Source organism: Acinonyx jubatus, chromosome D2, assembly GCF_027475565.1.
Source record: "Acinonyx jubatus isolate Ajub_Pintada_27869175 chromosome D2, VMU_Ajub_asm_v1.0, whole genome shotgun sequence".
NCBI lineage: Eukaryota > Metazoa > Chordata > Mammalia > Carnivora > Felidae > Acinonyx > Acinonyx jubatus.
In genome coordinates this window covers 19,284,993-19,310,042 of record NC_069393.1, presented here as the reverse complement: position 1 = coordinate 19,310,042, position 25,050 = coordinate 19,284,993, and the positions used below count along the sequence as shown (strand labels likewise).

Genomic DNA, 25,050 nt, shown 5'->3' with positions numbered 1-25,050 from the left:
GGTGAATATTTTCAGAACTTCAGGGTAAGGATATAGTACCAAACAAAACACAAAAAAAAGTATAAGGCTAATATTAATAAAAATATTAATAAATTTGACAAAATTTAAACTAAATACTTCTGTTCATGAAATTACACCACCAAAATAAACAATGACACTCCAGGAGTAATGAATGCCCTTTGTATCTAGATTGTAATCTCATTATACTATTTCTCCAAAAAGAGAACCAGAGCACCTTTTAGTGATGGCAGTTCCAAATCTGTAACACCAAATGTACAGGATGAATCAGAGACATCTTGTCCAGCCTGAAAGCAAGAAAGTTATCAATGGCTACTAGTGTCATACTGAAAGAACACAGGAGCCAATTAGAAGGGGCTCATACTGACCAAAGATGGGACAACTTAAGCATCTAAAAAAATAATGGCTCCAATCAATTGAGGTATATCAAATATATACAAATCCATTTTTCATAATGATAGTCCAAAAATAAAAACTCAAAAATAAAAACTCAAATCTAAGAATTACTATGAGTGGGAAAAACTGGCATTATGTGCCTCCAGACATGATGGAGAGGAACTATATAGCATTACACCTATATACTGACAACAGAGATTTGGAAATTGACATTAAAGAGGATTACCACTTATGACAGCAAAAAAATAACAAATACTTATGGTGACCTTGGGTTAAGCGGAGATTTCTTAGATATGATGCCAAAAACAATTCATAACAAATTCATAAATTGGACTTCAACAAAATTTAAAACTTTTGCTCTGTAAAAATACACCATTTTTCTTTAAATGAAAGAATGAAAATTAAATAAAAGAATGAGAATGAAAAGGCAAGAGACATACTGGGAAAAATCTTTGCAAAGTATATATCTGATAAAAGACTTGTATCCAGATTATATAAAGAACACTCAAAACTCAGCTATAAGAGAAAAAAACAAGACAATTAAAAATTAGGTAAAAGATTTAATCAGATATTTCACCAAAGAAGATCTATAAAGGGCACATGAAAATGAGTTCAATATCATTGGTCATTAGGGAAATGCAAATTAAAAGCACAATGAGGTTCCACTAGAATGGCTAAAATTTAAAAGACAGACTTTATGAGTGTGGGTGGGATGTAGAAAACTGAAACTTTCATACACTGCTGGTCTGCATGTAAAATGGCACAACCACATTGAAAAACATTTTGGCAGTTTATTTAAAAGTTAAACATATACCGCTTCTGCCAATGTGTTATTCTGGTGGTGGTGGTGGATCACCCTTTGCCTGGCAAAATGGACACTGAGGCCATGAGCAGATACACCAACCCAATGAACTTTGGTTGTCCTCTCCCATCTGACTGTGGTGCTGTTGACCATTGGCATGTTCTTTACTGCCTGGTTCTTCATTTATGAGGTTACCTCCACTAAGTACATTTATCTACAAACAGCTTCTCATCTACTTGGTGGCCTTGCTTTTCATGGGCTTTGGAGTCCTCTTCCTGTTGCTCTGGGTTGTCATCTATGTATGGGCTCCCAATGGTTCCAACCAGGTGTCTTCACTGAATATCTGCTTTTGCAAATTAATTTTTTTACTATTGCTGGAAGTGTCCCATTTGCTGCTCACAATAAAGGCAGATGTGTGACCAAAAAAAAAAAAAAAAAAAAAAGTTAAACTATACCTATAATACTATCCAGTCATTTAATTCCTAGGTATTTACCCAAGAGAAAGGGAGATACATGTCCACACAAAGACTTGCACATGAAGCATATGGCTTTATTTTTAATAGCCAAAACGTGGAAACAACTCAAATGTCTATCAGCAGATGAATAGATAAATTGTGGTATATCCATACAATGGAAGGCTCAGCAATAACAGGGCAGGAACTAGTGATATAACAACATGAATGAATCTTAAATTACTTATGCTGAATGAAAGAATCACTGTGTGATTCCATTTACATAAAATTCTAGAAAATTCAAACTCATTTATAGAGATACATAGAAGATCAGCGGTCACGTAGGAAGAGTAAAGTGGAGGGATTAACAAGGGTCATAAGGCTGGTCACAGGCCCATTGCATGGTGTCAGAGCACCAGTAAAATGATGACAGCGTAAAAGTGGGAGAGGAACGAGCAGCAGTGATGGGATTGCATAAAAGAAATTGATCAATTGGGTAAATCTGTTAAGGATAATGGAATCAGTTTCCTGTTGGGAGAAAGGGAGTAAATGTGTGGAAAGAAGGAAAACTAGAATGAACCTTGTGGTGCTAAAATAAAATTAGAGTTGTCACTGTAGATTCATAGTTTTCAACACATAGATTGATAGGTAAATATAGATGTAAATGTGTATTGTTATATGTGAATATATTTTATTTTATTATTTTATTTTGTTTATTTAAATCCAAATTAGTTAACATATAGTATAATAATGGTTTTAGGAGTAGAATTTAGTGATTTATCACTTACATATAACATTGCTTATCCCAAGTGCCCTTCTTAATGTCCATCACCCATTTAACCCATCCCCCCATCTAACACCCCTCCAGCAACCATCAGTTTGTTCTCTGTATTTAAGAGTCTCTTAGGGTTTGTCTCTCTGTTTTATGATATGTTAAATAAGCCAGTCAGAGAAAGACAAATATCATATGATTTCACTCATATGTAGAATTTAAGAAACTAAACAGATGAACATAGGGGAAGGGAAGGGAAGGGAAAATAAGATAAAAACAGAGAATGAATATTATATATATGATATATATGCATATATACATACATATATACATATAAATGTATACATATACATACATATATTCTCTAGCTATGTCCACTAAGAGAACATGTGAGCAGTAATACCTTCAAAAGCAATAAGCACATCTAGTATCCAGATCTTATTCTCTAAATCCACTAAGTGGAATCTTGGAATTAAATTTCTTGGAGAAATAGTCAGTTTCAAGATAAGGTCATGAAAAGTAGAACATGATCCTGGAATATTCTTTCTTTTTGTGCCAGAAAATAAGGAATGGCTTAAAGAATGATGGTGATATGTCAAAATGGCAAAGACCTGTCTTGAAGGGACTATCCCACACATCTGGGGTGATTTAAGCATCACAGTAAATCATATGTTAAAGCACTATAATCCTTTGAATAAAATTGGAAACCATGACTCAACATAAATTTAAAAATTAATAAGCTGAGTTTCATAAGATATTTAAATGAGGTACTTCAATATCATCAAAGAATCTCCCCACAAAATATCTGTTAATTATAAAGGACAAAAGAGTAAATTTGCAGCTGAGAAGGCTAGCAAACTTAACTACCTTAATCAAGTGATCAAAACTAACAACATCAATAACAGAACAAATAGAAACTATATGCCACCTGGTAGAATGCAATGAAAAGAACATAACATCACTTTTTTTTAATTTTTACAAAATCTTTATTTTTGAGAGAGAGATAGAGAGACAGAGTGCGAGCAGGGGAGGGGCAGAGGGAGAGGAAGACACAGAATCTGAAGCAGGCTGCAGGCTCTGAGTTGTCAGCACTGAGCTCAATGTGGGGCTTGAACCCACTAACGGGGAGATCATGACCTGAGCTGATGTCGGACGCTTAACCAACTGAGCCACCCAGGCGCCCCATGAACATAACATCACTTTTATAATTTTCTTGGCAAAGATGCATAAAGTAAATCTAATCAAGAGTAAATATCAGATAAGCTTAAATGGAGCGACATTTTACAAAATAATTGACCTATAATCTGCAAAAGCTTCATGGTTATGACAGTCAAAGAAAATTGGAGGAACTGTTTTGAATTGAATTGAAGAAGCCTCAAGAGTGTGTGATTCTGAACTGAAGGTTTTGAATTTTGGAATTGCAAATTAGGGAGTAGGTATAAAAGACAGTATTGAGACAATGTGCAAAACTTGAATGGAATCTAAGGATTAGATGGTATGGTACCAATGCTAATTTCCTGCTTTTGATAGTTGTATTGAGGTTATACAATAGAATGTTCTTGTTTATAAGAAACACATACTAATCTACTCCTGAAATCACTGGTTCACTAAATGCTAACTAATTTGGATGTAAATTTTTAAAAATAAAAAATAAAATTAAAAAAATAAATTTTTAAAGAAAAAAAAAAAGAAACACATACTAAAGTATCCCAGAAGTAAGGGGCATTATGGAGAATTATATGGGACATATTAGCAGTTTATTCTCGTATAGTGTAAAAAAAATTATGTACCATATTTTCAACTTTTCTATAAATTTATTTCAGAGAAATTTCATTTTTTTTAACGTTTATTTATTTTTGAGACAGAGAGAGACAGAGCATGAACAGGGGAGGGGCAAGAGAGAGGGAGACACAGAATCTGAAACGGGCCCCAGGCTCTGAGCTGTCAGCACAGAGCCCGACGCGGGGCTCGAACTCACTGATCGTGAGATCATGACCTCAGCTGAAGTCGGACGCTTAACCGACTGAGCCACCCAGGCGCCCCAATTTCAGAGAAATTTTAAATGGAAAATTAAAGTCAGGCACTATATGTATGTGTGTGTGTGTGTGTGTGTGTGTGTGTGTGTGTGTGTGTATATATATATATAAAATATAAATACATATATTGTGGGTGTGATTTAATTTATCTAAAGTTAAAAAACAGACAAAACTATTTGTTTAGGGATGTATAATTTGGTGGCAAAACTAAAATGAAAACCAAGAAAATTAATACATAAAAGTTAGGTTAGTGGTTACCACTAATGGCATGGGAGAGGATGATGATTGAGAAGGGAAATGCTTGGAGCTTCTTGGGTGCTGGGAATCTTGTACTATTTGACCTAGGTGATAGTTAAACACACATTCATTTTACAAATATTCATTAAATTGTACACTTATGTTTTATGCACTTTCCTGTAAGTTTGTTGTATTTCATAGTATAAAATTGTGAAAAGGAATTTTAAGAAAGAAAACAAAATGAGACAATCACTTATCTGAACCCTTTGGGGAAGGATATATTTCAAATTTTAGATTTTTTCAGATTTTAGAAATATGGTGGATAGATATATTTTCTATAACTCCCCAAGTGGATCACTTGCTATAATCACTATAATCAAACACATCAAAATTTCTTCAGCAAAGCATCTAAATAATCACACCAGGTAGCATAAGTAAGAACTATAAGTAGCCAGATATGTTCAAATCAGATGTTGCTGTCAAATGAATTTTCTGCCAATGTAAAATTTTGTTTTATTTTGTTTTGGTTTTGGTCTTCAGAGCTTTTTGAATTTTGAAATTGTAAATTAAGGATTGTAGATGTGTATTAACTTTATAAAATGTACAGAAAAGGAATAGAAATAATCATATGCTATGCAGTGTAGCTATGAAAAGCACTTATATACTAAATGACATGCATAAACAGTGAAAATTATTCAACTGAAAACAATGGTAAAACCATATTGCAAGATTGTACTGGGAAGTACACATTAATAATATAACTTTTATTTCCTGAAAATTGCTAGTCTGTATGTATGTAAAGAGAGATAAATCCCTACATAGATACTGCCTAAAACTGAAAAAAGAGGCAGCAATACAGGCATTATTTAGCAACATAAGGTTAAACACCAAGACATTCTAAAAAAGGTAAAAATGATTGTTTCTACATTCTGGAAAATGGGAGAGTGGTAAGAGAGAATCATAACTCTGTTACTTTTCATAAGCCTCAACGGTTTTATTTGGCTCTTTAAATTGTGTGGAAGAGGGGCGCCTGGGTGGCTTGGTTGGTTAAGCGTCCGACTTCAGTTCAGGTCATGATCTCACGGTCTGTGAGTTCGAGCCTCGTGTCGGGCCCTGTGCTGACAGCTCAGAGCCTGGAGCCTGTTTCAGATTCTGTGTCTCCCTCTCTCTCTGCCCCTCCCCTGTTCATTCTCTGTCTCTCTCTGTCTCAAAAATAAATGTTAAAAAAAATGAAAAAAAAAATTGTGTGGAAGAAATATGTAAACCTTTTTTAAAAAGTAATTGTTAAGTACCTAGTATGTTCAGGATACTGTACATAAGTAAGATATAAAAACCATTCTCAAAGTATTCTATTTCGGGTCAGCCATGTATCCATAAATAAAATGACCAGGACTACCAAATGTATATGATAACAGTCATTGGAGGTTTAGCCAACAGCAGTTCAGAAGAGGGCAGAGAATGATTATTAAAAGAGTATGCCTGAGATGAGACTTAAAAATGGGTAGAATCAATATTTGTGCTCATGTTACACCCTTGCTAACAAAAGGGCTTCCACTCTGGTCTGAGATTTGGATATCTGAAATGAAGACTTGGGGAAATGATATTGTTGATGGGGTCTTCAATTGGCAAAGAAATGGAAATGCCATTAAATAAAAGCCAAAAGGAAGGCAAAGAATCACAACAAAACAAAAGTATATCTTTCTAACATTAATTCCAGAAATAGGTGGTTTCCACTTCATTCTACTAGAGCAGTGGTTCTCAACTGGGGGCTATTTTGTTGCCTTGAGTATATCTGACAATGTCTAAAGATGTTTTTCAGTGGAGAAGTGCTACTGGCAAAGTGAGTAAAGGCCAGAGATGCTACTAAACATCCTACAATGCACAGACAGCACGCACAACAGAGAATTATCCCATGCAAAATGCCTGCAATGCTGAGATTGAGAAACTTTGTCCTAGATCATCCAATCCTGTTCCCTGTGCAGAGGTGGCCTTAGAAAGAGGGGAACAGGAATTGGCACAGGTATTATATCTTAAAAGATTCCAGGAAAACCTCCTAAGCACACTTGTCTCCACGGGTTGATTACTGGTACTCTAAAGTTTACCATTAAAAGTATCCCTTTGGGTTAAAATATTGCATATCTGGAAGTTCCCAATTAAAAGGAAGAAGTAACCCACTAAAGCAGCAACATCAAATGAGTTTCATCTTAACACTGAATCTGACCAACTGGAAGGGGTTACCAAGAATACTATGTTAAAAAGATTCTGAAGACTCATTTGGGTTCTGTATAGGAAAGGACCATGGCTGACTCATGATATGTAAACAGACACAGGAGAATGAGTGGGGACATGTCCTACATGTTTGCCTTTAACATCTTCTATTGAGTTCAATTATCAAGTCTGTTTTTCAGCTTTGTAGGGAATCATTGGAGAAATAAAATTCTTGACTGCAAAATTAAAGACGAGTATGGTAGATTAAAGACTCTAGAAAGATGTTCATGCCCTAATTTCCAGAACCTGTGAATAAGTTACGTTACACAGCAAGAGAGAGTGAAGATGAAAGAAGGAATTAAGGCTGACCTCAAAATAGGGAAATTATCCTGGGTTATTCAGGTGGGCCCAAAGTGATCACAGACATAAAAATTGAAAGTAAAAGGAGGAAAGTAAGAGTCAGAGTGAAATATGATGACAAAAGCAAAGTCAGAGAGATATATAAGAGAAAGCCTCCACCAGCCACTGCTGGCTTTGAAGATGGAAGGGAGCCATAGGCCATGAGGAAAGCATGGAAAAAGCAAGAAAATGGATTCTCTCCTAAAATCTCCAGGAAGGAATGCAGCCCTGCTGACACCCTGATTTTAACCCAATGACACCATTTCAGACTTCTGACCTTCAGGACTGTCTGATAATAAATTTGTGCTGTTTTAAGCCCTAAGATTATGGTAACTTGTTGAAACAACAGTAAACTAATGTAGTGGGGAAGCAAAAAAATTGGGGAGAATTATCATTAGCAATATTGGGCCAAATAGGGAAAACCAAAGTAGGGCTTCAATGTGGTGAACTTTGAGCCTCTAGAGGGTAGCAGTATAGTTCTGAGAACTGGCAGATAGGAGTGATAGACCCCAAGGGGAAAGGGTCCTGAGCAAAAACAGTTTATGACAAACCTGACTTCTTAATTGTGTTTCTAAATACAAGGTCCCCAGGGAAAGATGGGAGTAGAGCAGGTTTTCCTTGTAGAGTCTGGCAGGTAGATTCCTGAAGGAGGAGTAGAGACTTGTTGAATAGCCCAAGGGAATCAGGTCACTTTATTTTTCCCATCAGGCACTCTAGTTTCCCTAACATAAGCCTGGCCAGCATCTTACCTGAATTAACATGAGGGACAGCCTTCCCAACCAGCTCACGAGTTACAAATCTGGGACATTTTTGAGGTTTGACTTGAAGTTATTCCTGCAATCCTTGAATAATTGCCATCTCCACTCAAGCCCAATGCATGTTTTATTTGTGTAAAAACTCTTAGCCAGAGTCCTTTATTACTTTCAGTTATATGACTGATTACCTTAAACCACACTAGCAGTAGCACAAAGGATCAAAAACAGAAAAATCTGCTTACACAGTCTTTGGACCTGAGAACCAAGTGGAAACATTAATACCTTAAAGCTGAAAGCAGTTACTGGATAAAACTCCTAAGGAACCTTGAACAACCTATTCAACCAAAACAACATCCTGTCCCACAAATGTTTTAATTCATGTTGTGAAATAAAACAGACATTATGTTTTTACCCTTAGAACATAAAACATGGTATTGACCTTCCAGTGCTATGAAAGAGATATACAATTTCAGAAAGTAGAATAGGTCTACAGTTTTGTTGGAAAACAGCTATGGCTTCATGTTTGTTTTTTTCAGGTTGAACCTATTGCCAGATAATTATTTCAAAATGAATCTCTTTCCCAATCCTCTGAAAAAGAATGCTTGGCATGTTTTGATTGGTCAGTGTGCCATCATGCATTTTATAAGCTCTTCACTTAATCTGATGTTAATGTATGCTTTTTAGGCAAAGGAGAAAGACTATGCCCAGAGGTTATAGTAGTAACACCTGAATTACTCAACACATATTTACTTGGTTTAATATGCCAGAGAAAGGAAGGCAACTCTGTCTTTTTTTTAAAATCATATTCTTCTATAAAGCCTTCCCTGACTAGCTTGAAAAGCACCATGCACTTCTCCATCATAACTCTCACTGCATATATTCAATGTCTGAATGAGTAATAACCTATTCAATGTCTTCCCTGTTATATATTGTAAGTTCCAAGAGAGTAAAGACCATGTTGGTTTTATTCTATGTCCTACTTCTATTGCCTAATACTGTGCTTTTACAGTAAATTTTATTTGAACTTATTCTAAGTTAATAAATGAACAAGCAATTACTTCCTTCCCTAAGAGCTGAGAAGTTTAATCCCAAGACATCTAGGTACTCTCAAATTAGCTCTTTCTAGACAAATATAAATGACATGGAAATTTTCTCAATATAGTGTTTTTTGAGGAAACATTTTACTTATTCTGCCACACTATGAAAACACTCTTACCTGGCAATCTCTTCAGCACATTTACATTTAGTGTGTATTTGGTATTTCTTCTTTTCTAACTTTTTATTATGCTTATATCTTATCAAGTCATATTGTTTATGTCTTTACTTTGCATGCTCTTAGACTCCCTCTCTGCCTGCTCTAGTTTTTGGATACAACAAGTAAAGCACTTTAACTATCCTACTTCAGGTTCAATGGTAAATACTGGCCTTAGCCCATCCCAGTCCCTCAAGAAAAGTAGGTGAATTTACAAGGGGATGACTTACTGGTTTATGTTTTCAGGTTTCAAGAAATACAGCCTCCAGGGGAAAGGTGGGTCTAAGCAGAATTATATCTGTGCTCAAATTTGTTGTTCATTTTGTACCATTTCAACTCTTTCCTTCCTCCGGTCTTCAAAAAATGTGGATTTTGGTAACTGTCAACCTTGCCTCTTACTGCAAAAAAAAATGTTTTGCCATTTAGTGACAGGAATATAGTCTGTTAAAAAATGCTCAAGTGGTGCCAAAAGCATTATTGTGTGAGAGTTCTCAACTTTGCCCCTCTGTGACTATGTGCTTACCTCCTGGCATTGGAAGATAATAGCCTGAGGATATTTATTTTTTAATCTTAAAAAGAGAAAAAAAAAACCTTCTTTGTTGGGGGGGGGAGCTGTGGGGGAGGCGGGGCGTGGAGACCAGAACTCTGAGTGTATATAGGGATGATAAATAGATTTGGTGGGCTGAGAGAGTCTTTGGAAAGAACTTTAGAGTGGGTAGGGAATGGGACGAGTGATGAAGTAATTTTAAGGAGTTCTCCTAGATATTATTTTGTCATTCTTTGAGAGTCTTGTCAAATATTCGAATTACCTTCTGATTAGTCTCTATTGTCAAACTTGTATTTATTTGAATGTGATGCATCATACAGACTGTATCAAGTGGGGCCCAATGTTTAAATGGGATCTTTCTCCCTTGTTCCCCTCATCTCTAATTATAGGGAAACCACTATAAGTGGGAGACAACCAATCAGAATTTTCTAAGCTAATTTAACCTTTATTTTCCCAGAGGACTCATAGGAGACACAAATAAGTGAAAGAGAGTTATTCTGTTAGAACAAGAAATTCTGTTAGAACACACATACACACAACTGTTGGAGGATAGATACATTTCAATCTTTAATACTTTCTCCATCTACAGCTCTAATCTATAAAAGATGAGCACTCAGCTCAAGCTCAGAATGATGACCCTGAGATACTATTAAAATCTCACTTTTTGAACATACTAAAGAAAGAAAAATAACCAGAAGAGATTTTGACATAAGACACAATCCTTTCTAGCCCTGAGCATTGTACTTAAGGGCAGTTTGCTGCACACCTGTTTGGCAACCTTAAAGACACAAACAATTCAAAAAGGGATCAGTGACTTGTGACCATATAGATGAGAATGAAATCCCACCTTAACACACCAATAATTTTTGTTCTGTTTCTTCTTTTCAAAAGATGGGACAATATGAGCAGCACCTCAAAGAAACACACTGGAACCTCTATGTTGAGGAAATTCTAAACCACTGAAGGGCAAAACCAGTAAACCTTTCTCCTTCCCACTGGAAACTTTTCCTCAAAATGACAAATTTCTACCAGTTTTATTTATACTTCCTGAACCAGGACAAAGAATCAGTCCCTCACACTCGCACAGCATTTATAGACATTACTGTGGCCAACTTTTTTGGCCTCCTTTCAATTCTGTTGAGAAGAAAACCCTGAATTCCAACCTCTGTTGATGGCTCTCATCCCAGGCCACACAATTGGCAAAACTCTGAGTCCCAAGACCTCCCAAAAAGATGCTTAGGAATCTGAAATAGGTACCCACTGCTTATTTTAGCAATAGAGATTTGTGTTTCATTTGCCACTGTTACTTAAACAATTCTTTAGACATGACTTTCAAGTCCCTCACTTGATCTTTTTTCCATTGACATATTTACCCCAATTCTCTCCTCCTCTTCTCAGGCTTTCACTCTTGACATCTCTGCTAGTACTGATATCAACACCATGGTTGTGTTTAGTCTCCCCCTAGTGCCAGGCTCACTGATGTGGTGAGTGGAGTTCTGGAAAGTGGAGCCGAGGGGGTTGAGTCATCAGTCAGCATCTCCTGTCTCCCTGGATCTGACCACAATGACAGAGGCTCATCTCACTCAAGTGTCACTGGGAGGCCACAGCCAGAAGGAGGTGGAGGACTTCTCCCATTGGACTGGAACCACTTTAAGAAAGGATACATTTTTGGCACAGCAATGGAGAGATGTTAGTACAGAAATATCAGTGCAGCTTCCACTCCCTGTTGTCCTTCAGGCCACAGCTTAAATGTGACTTTTTTTTTTAAATGTTTATTTGCTTGTTTGTTGTTTTTATTTATTTTTAGAGGAGAGTGTGCACAAGCAGGGGAGGGACTGAGAGAGAAAGAGGAGATGAATCCATGCTGAGCATAGAGCCCAACGTGGGGCTCAATCCCAAGACAACGAGATCATGACCTGAGCTGAAATCAGAAGTTGGATGCTTAACCAACTGAGCCACCCAGGCACCCCTAAATGTGCCTGTTTCTAAATGCATAAACCATTTTGGAAAGCAACTAAAGCTAAACATATATATATATGCCTATTCTGTGACCCAATGTTTCCACTTCTGACTACATATGTCTAGGTATATATATAATATGTTCACATTATATATTCAGGTTATATACCATATATTCAATAAACTTTATATGCATATAAGTAATATAAATTTTTTCATGTGTTCACCAAAAGATATGAATAAAAATGTTCAGAGCAGCACTATTTATAATACTACAGACAGGAACTACCTAAGTATCCATCAATAGTTTAATGGATAAATTGTGATTCTGTTACATCAATGGAATATCAAAATATTCTTTGATAGAATACTATAAAGGACTGAGAATTTTAAAAACTATAAATATGTACAATTAGGATGAATACTACCAAATATAACAAAAAAGAAAGCATATCAAAAATAGTAAATACTGTGTGGCTTCATAAGTTAAAAAGTAGGCAAAATTTATACTCTTAAAAGTTAGGATAGAGGTTACCACTGGGGGTTATGACTGGAAAGGAGTACAAGGGGGTCTTCTGTAGCACTAGTAATTTTAGATTTTTTATCTAGGTGTTGCTTACCCTGATGCGTTTAAGTGGTGAAGGAGTTATCAACTTTTCTCTTTGTATGTGATACTTCAATTAAAAATTTTTTTAGGGGAACTACTGGGACCTCATCAAAATAAAAACCTTCTACACAGCAAAGGAAACAATCAGCAAAACTAAAAGGCAACCAACAGAATGGGAGAAGATATTTGCAAATGACATACCAGATAAAGGGTTAGTATCCAAAATCTATAAAGAACTTATCAAACTCAACACCCAAAAAACAAATAATCCACTGAAGAAATGGGCGAAAGACATGAATAGACACTTCTCCAAAGAAGACATCCAGATGGCCAACCGACACATGAAAAAATGCTCAACATCACTCATCATCAGGAAATACAAATCAAAACCACAATGAGATACCACCTAAACCTGTCAGAATGGCTAACATTCACAACTCAGGCAACAACAGATGTTGGCGAGGATGCGGAGAAAGAGGATCTCTTTTGCATTGTTGGTGGGAATGCAAGGTGGTGCAGCCACTCTGGAAAGCAGTATGGAGGTTCCTCAAAAAACTAAAAATAGAACTACCCTATGACTCAGCAATTGCACTACTAGGCATTTATCCATGGGATACAGGTGTGCTGTTTCGAAGGGACACATGCACCCCCATGTTTATAGCAGCACTACCAACAATAGCCAAAGTATGGAAAGAGCCCAAATGTCCATCTATGGATGAATGGATAAAAAAGATGTAGTATATATATACAATGGAGTATTACTTGGCAATCAAAAAGAATGAAACCTTGTCATTTGCAACTACGTGGATGGAACTGGAGGGTATTATGCTAAGTGAAATTAGTCAATCAGAGAAAGACAAAAATCATATGACTTCACTCATGAGGACTTTAAGATACAAAACAGATGAATATAAAGGGAGGGAAACAAAAATAAAAAAAACAGGGAGGGGGACAAAACAGAAGAGACTCACAAATATGGAGAACAAAATGAGGGTTACTGGAGGGGTTGTGGGAGGGGGGATGGGCTAAATGGATAGGGGGATTAAGGAATCTACTGAAATCATTGTTGCACTATATGCTAACTAATTTGGATGTAAATTTTAAAAAATAGAAAATAAAACAAGTTAAAATTAAAAAAAAAAATTTTAAAGCCATCTTCTCACACACGCTATGACATGGATGAAACTTGAAGACATGCTGAGTGAAATAAGCCACTCGCAGAAGGACAAATATTGTATGATTCCACTTCTATGAGGTACCTAGAATTGGCAAATTCATAGTAACAGAAAGTAGAATAGCAGTTACCAGGGGCTGAAGGGATGGAGAAATGGGGAGTTATTTTTTTAATGGGCATAGAGTTTTGTTTGTGATGGTTCTCTGAGGCTCAAACTCCTCAGGAATTAGCTTTAGGGAAAAACCAACAGACAAGTCACTGAGGCCAGAGAAGTGGTAGCTAAGGAAGGGGAGGATTTAGAACGGTCACTGGAGGACGAAAGACAATGAATATCAGCTGGAAACTGTGCCTTTTTCACTAGGAATGGAGGCTCATTAGAACCCTGGAGGAGCTGCTGCCAAGAAGCATGAAGGGTGGCCTGTGGCAGCCATGTTTGCTGACTGCTCAGAACTCCCTTCAAGAAAGAACTTGCCGGAGGCGAGGGAAGATGGCGGCATAGGAGGACGCTGGGCTCACGGCGCATCCTGCTGATCACTTAGATTCCACCTACACCTGCCTAAATAACCCAGAAAACCGCCAGAGGATTAGCAGAATGGAGTCTCTGGAGCCAAGCGCAGACGAGAGGCCCACGGAAGAGGGTAGGAAGGACGGCGAGGCGGTGTGCGCTCCACGGACTGGCGGGAGGGAGCCGGGGCGGAGGGGTGGCTCACTGGCCAAGCAGAGCCCCCGACTCTGGCTGGCAAAAGCGGAGGGGCCTGACGGATTGTGTTCCGACAGCAAGCACGACTTAGCGTCTGGGAGGTTATAAGTTAACAGCTCTGCTCAGAAAGCGGGAAGGCTGGAGGACAAAGGGAGGGAGAGCTGCTGAGCCCCCGGATGACAGAGTTCAGTTTGGTGGGGAACAAAGGCGCTCGCCAGCGCCATCTCCCCCACCCATCCCCCAGCCAAAATCCCAAAGGGAACCAGTTCCTGCCAGGGAACTTGCTCGCTGTGCGCAAACACCCAACTCTGTGCTTCTGCGGAGCCAAACCTCCGGCAGCGGATCTGACTCCCTCCCTCTGCCACAGGGCGCGTCATGAAGTGGATCACCTAAGGAGAAGCGAGCTAAGCCTGCCCCTCCTGCCCCCATGCACCTTGCGTACCCACCCCAGCTAATACGCCAGATCCCCACCATCACAAGCCTGGCAGTGTGCAAGTAGCCCAGACGGGCCACGCCACCCCACAGTGAATCCCGCCCGTAGGAGAGGGGAAGAGAAGGCACACACCAGTCTGACTGTGGCCCCAGCGGTGGGCTGGGGGCAGACATCAGGTCGGACTGTGGCCCCGCCCACCAACTCCAGTTATACACCACAGCACAGGAGAAGTGCCCTGCAGGGGCCTCACCACTCCAGGGACTATCCAAAATGACCAAGCAGAAGAATTCCCCTCAGAAGAATCTCCAGGAAATAACAACAGCCAATGAACTGATCAAAAAGGATTTAAATAATATAACAGAAAGTCAATTTAGAATAATAGTCATAAAATTAATCGCTGGGCTTGAAAAACGCATTGAGGACAGCAGAGAATCTATTGCTACAGAGATCAAGGGACTAAGGAACAGTCACGAGGAGCTGAAAAGCGCTTTAAACGAAATGCAAAACAAAATGGAAATGACGACAACTCAGATTGAAGAGGCAGAGGAGAGAATAGGTGAACTAGAAGATAAAGTTATGGAAAAAGAGGAAGCTGAGAGAAAGAGAGATAAAAAACTCCAGGAGTATGAGGGGAAAATTAGAGAACTAAGGGATACACTAAAAAGAAATAATATACGCATAATTGGTATCCCAGAGGAGGAAGAGAGAGGGAAAGGTGCTGAAGGGGTACTTGAAGAAATTATAGCTGAGAACTTCCCTGAACTGGGGAAGGAAAAAGGCATTGAAATCCAAGAGGCACAGAGAACTCCCGTCAGACGTAACTTGAATCGATCTTCTGCATGACATATCATAGTGAAACTGGCAAAATACAAGGATAAAGAGAAAATTCTGAAAGCAGCAAGGGATAAACGTGCTCTCACATATAAAGGGAGACCTATAAGACTCGTGACTGATCTCTCTACTGAAACTTGGCAGGCCAGAAAGAATTGGCACGAGATCTTCAGTGTGCTAAACAGAAAAAATATGCAGCCGAGAATCCTTTATCCAGCAAGTCTGTCATTTAGAATAGAAGCAGAGATAAAGGTCTTCCCAAACAAACAAAAACTGAAGGAATTGGTCACCACTAAACCAGCCCTACAAGAGATCCTAAGGGGCACCCTGTGAGACAAAGTACCAGAGACATCACTACAAGCATAAAAGATACAGACATCACAATGACTCTAAACCCGTATCTTTCTATAATAACACTGAATGTAAATGGACTAAATGCACCAACCAAAAGACATAGGGTATCAGAATGGATAAAAAAACAAGACCCATCTATTTGCTGTCTACAAGAGACTCATTTTAGACCTGAGGACACCTTTAGATTGAGAGTGAGGGTATGGAGAACTATTTATCATGCTACTGGAAGCCAAAAGAAAGCTGGAGTAGCCATACTTATATCAGACAAACTAGACTTTAAATTAAAGGCTGTAACAAGAGATGAAGAAGGGCATTATATAATAATTACAGGGTCTATCCATCAGGAAGAGCTAACAATTATAAATGTCTATGTGCCGAATACTGGAGCCCCCAAATATATAAAACATAAGCAACCTTATTGATAAGAATGTGGTAATTGCAGGGGGCTTTAATACCCCACCTACAACAATGGATAGATCATCTAGACACACGGTCAATAAAGAAAAAAGGGCCCTGAATGATACATTGGATCAGATGGACTTGACACATATATTTAGAACTCTGCATCCCAAAGCAACAGAATATACTTTCTTCTCGAGTGCACATGGAACATTCTCCAAGATAGATCATATACTGGGTCACAAAACAGCCCTTCATAAGTTTACGAGAATTGAAATTATACCATGCATACTTTCAGACCACAATGCTATGAAGCTTGAAATCAACCACAGGAAAAAGTCTGGAAAACCTCCCAAAGCATGGAGGTTAAAGAACACCCTACTAACGAATGAGTGGGTCAACCAGGCAATTAGAGAAGAAATTAAAAAATATATGGAAACAAACGAAAATGAAAATACAACAATCCAAACGCTTTGGGACGCAGCGAAGGCAGACCTGAGAGGAAAATACATTGCAATCCAGGCCTATCTCAAGAAACAAGAAAAATCCCAAATACAAAATCTAACAGCACACCTAAAGGAACTAGAAGCAGAACAGCAAAGGCAGCCTAAACCCAGCAGAAGAAGAGAAATAATAAAGATCAGAGCAGAAATAAACAATATAGAATCTAAAAAAACTGTAGAGCAGATCAACGAAACCAAGAGTTGGTTTTTTGAAAAAATAAACAAAATTGACAAACCTCTAGCCAGGCTTCTCAAAAAGAAAAGGGAGATGACCCAAATAGATAAAATCATGAATGAAAATGGAATTATTACAACCAATCCCTCAGAGATACAAACAATTCTCAGGGAATACTATGAAAAATTATATGCCAACAAATTGGACAACCTGGAAGAAATAGACAAATTCCTGAACACCCACACTCTTCCAAAACTCAATCAGGAGGAAATAGAAAGCTTGAACAGACCCATCACCAGCGAAGAAATTGAATCGGTTATCAAAAATCTCCCAACAAATAAGAGTCCAGGACCAGATGGCTTCCCAGGGGAGTTCTACCAGACGTTTACAGCAGAGATAATACCTATCCTTCTCAAGCTATTCCAAGAAATAGAAAGGGAAGGGAAACTTCCAGACTCATTCTATGAAGCCAGTATTACTTTGATTCCTAAACCAGACAGAGACCCAGTAAAAAAAGAGAACTACAGGCCAATATCCCTGATGAATATGGATGCAAAAATTCTCAATAAGATACTGGCAAATCGAATTCAACGGCATATAAAAAGAATTATTCACCATAACCAAGTGGGATTCATTCCTGGGATGCAGGGCTGGTTCAACATTCGCAAATCAATCAACGTGATACATCACATTAACAACAAAAAAAGAGAAGAACCATATGATCCTGTCAATCGATGCAGAAAAGGCCTTTGACAAAATCCAGCACCCTTTCTTAATAAAAACCCTTGAGAAAGTCGGGATAGAAGGAACATACTTAAAGATCATAAAAGCTATTTATGAAAAGCCCACAGCTAACATCATCCTCAACAGGGGAAAAACTGAGCGCTTTTTCCCTGAGATCAGGAACACGACAAGGATGCCCACTCTCACCGCTGTTGTTTAACATAGTGCTGGAAGTGCTAGCATCAGCAATCAGACAACAAAAGGAAATCAAAGGCATCCAAATTGGCAAAGATGAAGTCAAGCTTTTGCTTTTTGCAGATGACATGATATTATACATGGAAAATCCGATAGACTCCCCCAAAAGTCTACTAGAACTGATACATGAATTCAGCAAAGTTGCAGGATACAAAATCAATGTATAGAAATCAGTTGCATTCTTATACACTAATAATGAAGCAGCAGAAAGACAAATAAAGAAACTGATCCCATTCACAATTGCACCAAGAAGCATAAAATACCTAGGAATAAATCTAACCAAAGATGTAAAAGATCTGTATGCTGAAAACTATAGAAAACTTATGAAGGTAATTGAAGAAGATTTAAAGAAATGGAAAGACATTCCCTGCTCATGGATTGGAAGAATAAATATTGTCAAAATGTCAATACTACCCAAAGCTATCTACACATTCAATGCAATCCCAATCAAAATTACACCAGCATTCTTCTCGAAACTAGAACAAGCAATCCTAAAATTCATATGGAACCACAAAAGGCCCCGAATAGCCAAAGTAATTTTGAAGAAGAAGACCAAAGCAGGAGGCATCACAATCCCAGACTTTAGCCTCTACTACAAAGCTGCCATCATCAAGACAGCATGGTATTGGCACAAAAACAGACACATAGACCAATGGAATAGAATAGAAACCCCAGAACTAGACCCACAAACGTATGGCCAACTCATCTTTGACAAAGCAGGAAAGAACATCCAATGGAAAAAAGACAGTCTCTTTAACAAATGGTGCTGGGAGAACTGGACAGCAACATGCAGAAGGTTGAAACTAGACCACTTTCTCACTCCATTCACAAAAATAAACTCAAAATGGATAAAGGACCTGAATGTGAGACAGGAAACCATCAAAACCTTAGAGGAGAAAGCAGGAAAAGACCTCTCTGACCTGAGCCGTAGCAATCTCTTACTTGACACATCCCCAAAGGCAAGGGAATTAAAAGCAAAAATGAATTACTGGGACCTTATGAAGATAAAAAGCTTCTGCACAGCAAAGGAAACAACCAACAAAACTAAAAGGCAACCAACGGAATGGGAAAAGATATTTGCAAATGACATATCGGACAAAGGGCTAGTACCCAAAATCTATAAAGAGCTCACCAAACTCCACACCCGAAAAACAAATAACCCAGTGAAGAAATGGGCAGAAAACATGAATAGACACTTTTCTAAAGAAGACATCCGGATGACCAACAGGCACATGAAAAGATGTTCAACGTCGCTCCTCATCAGGGAAATACAAATCAAAACCACACTCAGATATCACCTCACGCCAGTCAGAGTGGCCAAAATGAACAAATCAGGAGACTATAGATGCTGGAGAGGATGTGGAGAAACGGGAACCCTCTTGCACTGTTGCTGGGAATGCAAATTGGTGCAGCCGCTCTGGAAAGCAGTGTGGAGGTTCCTCAGAAAATTAAAAATAGAACTACCCTATGACCCAGCAATAGCACTGCTAGGAATTTATCCAAGGGATACAGGAGTACTGATGCATAGGGGCACTTGTACCCCAATGTTTATAGCAGCACTCTCAACAATAGCCAAATTATGGAAAGAGCCTAAATGTCCATCAACTGATGAATGGATAAAGAAATGGTGGTTTATATACACAATGGAATACTACGTGGCAATGAGAAAAAATGAAATATGGCCTTTTGTAGCAACGTGGATGGAACTGGAGAGTGTGATGCTAAGTGAAATAAGCCATACAGAGAAAGACAGTACCATATGGTTTCACTCTTATGTGGATCCTGAGAAACTTAACAGAAACCCATGGGGGAGGGGAAGGAAAAGAAAAAAAAGAGGTTAGAGTGGGAGAGAGCCAAAGCATAAGAGACTGTTAAAAACTGAGAACAAACTGAGGATTGATGGGAGGTGGGAGGGAGGGAAGGGTGGGTGATGGGTATTGAGGAGGGCACCTTTTGGGATGAGCACTGGGTGTTGTATGGAAACCAATTTGACAATAAATTTCATATATATATATATATATATATATATATATATATATATATATATATATATAAAAAAAGAACTTGCCAGCAGCTTCAGCTATTAATGCTTTCAGGATCTGCCTTAACTTTCAAGTTGAAGCCATATTCTTCTAAGGCATTCCCGGCCAATGACAACACAACAGAGACACTAGTGCCTCACCATTAATGCATACTCTAAAAAGCAATCTTTGCTTTAGACATCCCCACCAGGTTGGCTGATGTTTTGTCAGATCTGAGGCTCTCCCTATCCATTCCTGTTTTCCATTTCTCTTCCTTTGCAGGTGTCAGAGCTGTATCATATTCTGAAGGCTCTCCCTGCCAAATCCCACTTCTTTCCCCTTTTGCCTGTCACAGATAATATCTCCCAATAAACCTCTTGCACTTCCAACTTTGTCTCAGGGTCTGCTTACTCTAGGACCCAACTGACACAAATGGTTTTGAGTACAAACTCCAAATTTAATGCCACAAGGGCAAACACAAAAATTATAAGCATTCATTCAGGAAAGGAAAACTTATTTACAAGCATCAAAAACTCTATGTGGTGGGCTCCAGGTATGTTTTTTATTTAATGATCATAAACAATTCCTTTGAGAAATGTAAGAAAGGCCATCCAGAAATAAAATCATAGTTGAAATCCATTGAATAGTTCCTATGCAGCAAACTCTTGACATACAACTTTCCACCTATTTCTCACAATGCCTTATGAAGTGTGTAGTATTTTTATTATTCCCTTATACAAATGAAAACAAATGGAGGTTAGTTTTATTGCCCAATGACATAATTAGTAAGTTAAAAAATCAGAATTTGTACCAAGGTAAGCTTAAGCTATTAACTTCTATACTGTTTCAGCGACCCAGCATTGATTTGTATTGTTAATGACTGAAGAATCCTAACAGATAGGAATATGGATCCAGGGATCAAATTATAGGGTATAGAGCCATAAGAGAATTGTGCACTCATAGAAACAAATTTAGCCCCATCTGAAAGTATCATCTCTATATCTGAGCCAAGTAGCCTCAATATCTATTTCTAAAAAGATTGCTTTTTTTTTTTTTTTGCTAGTTGAGTTTGCCAATTCCTGTGATGTTTTCAGAAATTTCTTTTGAAATGTCCAGTTTTGCACATGACCACAGGGAAAAATAGGATGTGGTCCTAGTCCCTAGTCTCCTGACAGTAGATGTAGCATAAAGGGGATTATCAGCTTCCTCCTGAAAGAGAGCTTTCAGTGTAGCAAAAAGTATAGTTTCTATAAACGAGGAAGACAGAAAGGCTTCCTTATGCAATGAAATTTCAATGGTGGTGGTGGTGGTGGTGGTGGTGTGTGTGTGTGTTTTAAAGAGGGATTGGTTGCTTGGAAATCTTTGATTCCTTCTTCAACTCTTATAGTAATCTCAGCCCTATAGCTATAAGAGTTAGGGATTCTTGCAGCATGCTGATCATAAAAAATTAAGGAATTTTAGTTTGTCTCCTTGAAAATAAAACCCTGAGTTTGATCTTCTAGATTATAGGTTGGATTTACAGTCTTGTCAATTATCTTATATAAAAATCCTGGACATTTATTTTTAAAGAGTTCCCTTACCAGAGACTCTATTCAATATGCCCACTAGAGTATCATGTCATTAAGAGTGGCTGGTATACTGGGAATTCATGTAAAGGAATAGTTTAAATACCCCAATAGTAGCTGTTGGAAACATGAATAAGTAGAACATATTTGTTTAGGATCTATCTTGTGAGGTCAAATGGGTTTAGATATTTCCCATGCTAGCATGTGAATAGTGTCAGGGAACATATCCAAGCTATGCCTCATACAAAAGAAAGGTATATAGAATAGCTGAGGAAGTTGGCAGGCATCCTTAGATATGTGGATCCCTCAAGCCAACTATATCAGTATCCTCCAGCCAATGTGTCTTTTGAGGGCCAGGGAAGCTACACTACACTAATGTTAGGGTGGTTAGTTCCTGATAACCCTTTCTAAACTATCTTGCTGTCATCTGCTAGGTAAATGTTTATTGAGTGAATTATGGCTGTGAGCTTAATTGCCAGCATGCAATCCAAGAGATCCCCACTTCAAATCCATTATGTTAGTGGCAGCAGTAGAATCATAGTAACTTACTTTAAAAGTGGGGCAAGACACATGGGAAGAAGTAATTTTTATTCCCTAGATTCCATGGTGGTATTTCAGTTCAGTTCACCGGATGGCTACAAAGATCATAGAAATATGACTGGTACTGTACTTGAGCTGGAACTTTTGCTTACCTCCAGCCAGTGCATCATTCAGGGGTCAGTTACAGAAAACAGAAACCACATTCGCTATTTTCAGCAGAAAGGAATGTAAGAAATGCAGAGAATTGGGTGTATATAAAATATTGGAAAAGATGGGGAAACAAATTTGAGGCAGGGCCTCCAGAAATGACTCCCAGAAGACAGAACTGGCCTGCCAAGAAACCAGCTACCATGGCATAATCAAAAAGGTAGAGAATCAGGAAACTGCCATGGAATTCAGCCTACACAGCGATCTGGAAATCACAATGCCCCACTGATATAGCTCTTGTCTCTGAAGTTACACTGCTCCTGCTTGACCGGCATCAGCAAAACCTGCATGTCCAGTATCCCATGCCTTGAGCCCAATGGAGCTAGTGACTAGATATTGTGATGCTACTACAGAAAGCCCAACCCCTCCACACCATGCTTGCCTGCAGAAACAGAAACAACAGCACTCCTCCATACTTATATCTGTCTTCCAAATATCCCACAAGTGCATCCCACAAGTGATTGGCCAAATTTAAATCACATTTGCAGCCCTAAACAGAGATACAGTTTTTGGTTTCCCAGCCTATGAGGTACAGACAAGCATCCTAAATGGAGGGGCAAAGGATGAACCTCAGCCAGCCGGCTCTGTCCATAGAGGAAGGAGAGAGCAGTGAGTAGTGAAAAGCCACAGGTGAAGGCATTTGCTGGCTTGCAAAGAGCAGAAATGGAATCAGAAGAGAAGAGAGAAAAGCATAGCTCAGTGGAACATTCAGACAGGTTTGATGTGGAGAATTTTTTCTGTGATTCTGGAATACCTATCAAATGCTGCCCTCTGATGTTTGTGGAATAAACTACTCTTGAGAAACACTGAAATATAACCAGATGATGGAATGCATCTAGCTGTAGTTTTCTTGGATGAGTAGCTATAGATGTCTAAACTTCTTGGAAACTGGGAAAAACCCACTGGACACCAAAACTACTTCCAAATTATTTGGCCAATTAACATCCAAATCAAACTTTGCCAAGGTGTTACTGACTCAAACTTCTAGGTATAGGTTATTTTTCCCTTTATAATCAGAATGGGGAAATTTTATTCCTTTTGGTAAATTCAATGATCAGAAAAGCAGATGATCAATTAATTTATGAATGATTTATACAAATTATGGACCAAAGTGAAGACTTCCAGTAAAATAATTTAATTTATTGTCAGTGTCATTAATTTGACATTTCTTGGTTTGTAATCTATATTTACAAGGTCTTCCCAACCACAGTTAGGAAAAGAGTGACATCATTGATTTTCAGAATTTTAATTTAATTTTAATTTATTTTTATTTTTTATTATTCTTTTATTTTAGAAAGAGAGAGAGAAGGTGGGGGGAGAGGGGCAGAGGGAGAAAGAGAATCTTAAGCAAACTCCACACTCAGCATGGAGCCTGACACAGGGCTCAATCCCAAGACCCTGGTATCGTGACCTGAGCTAAAATCAAGAGTCAGCTGTTCAACCAACTGAGCCACCCAGGTGCCCCATGATTTTCAGAATTTTATATGCCAGTAGGAACAAGCATATGTCAACAGATGAAAACAGAATTCTGAATAAAGTATTGTTCAGTGCATCCAAAAAATGAAGGCTACTATATTTAAAATTATTAAATCCAAAGCCACCAAATGTAATCCAAAACACTTGCCAGAATCATAAATTAAATAAATCCATGGATCAGGGGCTGTCCCTTATACACACCAAGAATGCTCCTGCTTCAGTGCCTTTACTTTCTCCCTGCTTGGAGCCTGGTTTCCTCCAATATGGCATCCATAGGAGTGTGATTCTCTCATCTTCCTTCCAAGCTGATATAGATCCAGGGTCCATGTTCACAGGAAGTAAATTGTCATAACCTCCTCACTTCCCTCTTCTTTCCTTAGGGCTTTTTTGTGGCAAACCAGAACTATGGTTCGGGATCTTTGGGTGAAGTTGTATTAGAATAGGTACTACCTAAAGGAAGCTTTAGAAAACTTTAGTTGTGTATATTGGGGTTGCGGGGTCAGAAGCACATTTATCAATCATGCGTTACTTTGTATTCCTTTGCTAACCTTTCTTCCTTGTATGTCTTTCTTGGCTATTCTTTGGTAAGATTTAAATCTTCATGGGTCTCTGGCTACAGTTATTTCTAGTATCATCTCTCTCTCACTCTGATTTCTAATTGGATCCAGACTAGAAGAGCCTAGGAGATTAATGACAAAAGGCCATCATGGCTGGAGTTGTAGCACTTTTTTCTGAGAACTGTTTCTACTCCAAGACCACTATCTCTGAGAACCTCTAAATATGTGGGAACTCTTTAACAAACAGTAAGAAACCATCCAAGTTTGAGGCTAGAGCTGAACTAAAATATGACAAGCTGGAGATGCTCAGCATAAACCACTTCTTATATTGCTTCATGCAGATTAACCTTCAGTTTCCAGGTGCCAGAGCTGTCCCCATTCCCACTTCTCTCTTCAGTCCTCTGGCACTAAAGGAAAGAAGTTGTTTGCAAACAAGTCACTGCAGAGATCAGAGCCATCTGCACAGCCTGGGGGACAAGCATCTTGCTCTTCCCACTCCACTGTTTGCTTTCCCACTGGGGAAGAGATGGACTGAAGGATGCAGGGATGAAAGGCTGCAGAAAACAACAAGCTTGAAGCTGTGTGGGGTCAGGGCTGTGTGTATTTAGTCAGTAAGGGGTCCTGATCTGCTGATATGCTTCAAAGCTTTGGATTTTAACTTAAGGGATGTCGTCCTGCTGGGTTCACTGAAGAAATT

The 25,050-nt window shown here is 38.5% G+C and overlaps 1 long non-coding RNA gene and 1 pseudogene across 1 annotated transcript in view; one reads left to right on the top strand and one right to left on the bottom strand.

Moving 5' to 3' along the window:
* LOC113600151 (uncharacterized) overlaps positions 1-25,050 on the bottom strand; it is a 96,320-nt gene that overhangs the window by 45,396 nt on the left and 25,874 nt on the right. The window contains exon 2 of the long non-coding RNA XR_003421104.2: positions 9,558-9,725. This is a non-coding gene — a long non-coding RNA (uncharacterized LOC113600151). The remainder of the gene's footprint in view (positions 1-9,557; positions 9,726-25,050) is intronic.
* Positions 1,286-1,659, top strand: LOC113600093 (transmembrane protein 258-like; annotated as a pseudogene).